We start from the raw sequence: 2,691 nt of genomic DNA, 5'->3' as shown, positions 1-2,691 counted from the left end.
CTCTCTCTCTCTCTCTCTCTCTCTCTCTCTCTCTCTCTCTCTCTCTCTCTCTCTCTCTCTCTCTCTCTCTCTCTCTCTCTCTCTCTCCAATGACAACATCGGCTCAACCTCGACTGTGCTCCCTTCGACGACGACGTCAGCTCGACCTCGACTGTGTCTCCAATTCCATCGACGACGACCTCGACTGGATCTCTGAGTCGGCCGACGACGTCCTCGATTGGATCTCTGATTCTGTCGACGACGACCTCTGCTAGATCTTCGATTTCGACGACGACATCTTGCTCGACCTTTGTTGCATCTCCAATTTGGTGAACGATGACCAGTACTAGATCTCTGATTCCGTCGATGACGACCTCGACTAGATCTTTGATTCCAACAAAGGCCTCTTGCTCGACCTCGGCTGCATCTCCGAAATCTTCAACGCCTAAACTCTAAGCCACATCGTCTACGCCTGCGCTGCCGATGTGCTCTACCGGTAAAATTCACAATCTCACTATTATATGCTTCGAATTAAACCGGCTTCAAGTTTTTTGTTGATGCGGTGGTGAATCTCGATGTGATTTTGCAGTGATCGCGGTGGTGAAGATGTTGTTCACGGCCTCGCATAATCGGTCAAGAAAGGGGCCGATCTGTTGACAGAGAGGAGTTGAAGGTTTTTCATTCTTTGTTGGTTTAGGGTTTGTGAAGGAAATTGGGGCTTCAATTGAGAATTAATGCTTGGATGATCGATCTGTTAGGGAGTAGATGCATCACAAAGGCAATGGATTTAGCATATTTGTATGATAACGAAAGGTTTATAGTTTCAAAACTATGATAGTATATTTTCAACACAGTGTGAGTATATTTTTGACACTGTGATTGTATATTTTGACATATTGAGTAGATTTAATATTACTTGGTAGTAGTTTTTATCATGCTTGATAGTAGTTTTTATTACGGATTGTAGTAGCTTTTGTTGCTACCAATAATAGATTTAGTTTCTGACGGTACTAGTTTTTATTTTTCTATAGTGGCTTTTCTTGCCGATGGTAGTAACTTTTCTTGTAAACGGTAGTAGTTTTTCTTGCTGCTGCGATAGTAGATTTAGTTTCTCACAATAGTAGTTTTAGTTTATGTGTATAGTAGTTTTTCTAGCTAGGGATAGTAGCTTTTGTAGCTGACAGTAATAGCTTTTTTTACTGGCGGTAGTAGCTTTTCTAGTCGGTGGTAGTAGCTTTTGTTGCTGGAGGTAGTAGCTTTTGTTGCTGGCAGTAGTAGCTTTTCTTGCTGGTGGTAGTAGCTTTTTTTGCTGGCGATAGTAGCTTTTCTAGTCAGTGGTAGTAGCTTTTCTAGATAGGGATAGTAGTTTTTCTTGCTGGCGGTAGTAGTTTTTGTAGTCGATGGTAATAGTTTTTCTAGTCGGTGGTAGTAGCTTTTGTAGCTAGGGATAGTAGCTTTTGTTTGTGGCGGTAGTAGCTTTCGTAACCGTCGAAAACCTCATCGGAATTCGGCCGGAGACATTGCCGGAGGTCGGCCGGAGTACGTCGGAGACCTCACCGGAGGTCTGCCAGAGATTTTTCCCGGGAGAAGAGTGGTTGTTGACTTTTTACATTAATGACATTTTTGTAAATATAAAAGAGAAAATCTAATTTTTTTTGTTTGGATGACAGTCTGTAATTATGTTGAACTTCAATACCTAAACCAAAACCTTATTTAGGCTTGGGTGGACTAATGTAGGTAAAAATGTTTGGGTGGACTTATATGGGATAAAATGTCTCAAAGTGGACTTATGTGTAATTGGCCCTTTATAAAATTCAAAAGGCTAGTGTTATTAACACATCATTTTGTGTTATCACACCCTATTTATTTTTCTATTCATACTTTCAATTTTATTTATAAACTTACCGTTTGAATTTGTTTCATGATTGATTATCATTACTGATGTGATGAGGTGTGTTAATAGGGGAGAGCTTCTAATGAGGACCTTATAATGAGGACCAAGTGAGGATTTTCAAATGAATGGTTGGATGATATGCACATGGGAATTAGAAAATATCAATTAAAAATCAAAACCTTGATCCAACCGTTCATTTAAAAGTCCTCATTTGGTCCTTATTAGAAGCTCTCCCGTGTTAATAGAGCTACCCAATTCAAAATACTAAACCCAATACTACTAAATGCAAGTACACATTTTGCTGGGTAAACTCTGCATCATTATGACTAATCAAACTGATTAGACCTCTCTGTTTCCCGCCGACCTCGATATTTAAACTTCATTTACTTCAACGTCTCTATTCTCATAACCCAGACGCCTCGATCTTCACAACCATTCAAATTCTCTCCCTTCTTCCACCACTACCACTACCTATTCGTCTCTCTCTCTCTCTCACTATATAATAAACCCTCTCTTTCCTCTCCAAAACTCCTGGCTTCCTCAACCCTAATTCCTCAAATCAAAAACACTTGTTCTTCTGATTTCGAGAATCCAGCTCAGCTCTGCTTAAAGATTGACTCTCGAGAGTCCATGGCTACACCGAAGGATTCAGATTCGCTTCTCGAGCGCCGCGTCAGTCTCCGGCTTCAGTACTCCCAGCAGAAGCCTTTCTATGGTACTAGGAAGAGGACGCCGCAGCAACCGGAGGCCACCGGTCGAAACGGAGTCGTTTTGAGCAAGAAGGCCAAGGTTAAGCTCTCTTCACCGGCAAAGAAGAG

This window comes from Fragaria vesca, unplaced genomic scaffold (genome assembly GCF_000184155.1).
Source record: "Fragaria vesca subsp. vesca unplaced genomic scaffold, FraVesHawaii_1.0 scf0513160_u, whole genome shotgun sequence".
In the NCBI taxonomy this organism is placed as follows: domain Eukaryota; kingdom Viridiplantae; phylum Streptophyta; class Magnoliopsida; order Rosales; family Rosaceae; genus Fragaria; species Fragaria vesca.
This window is presented reverse-complemented; position numbering follows the sequence as displayed.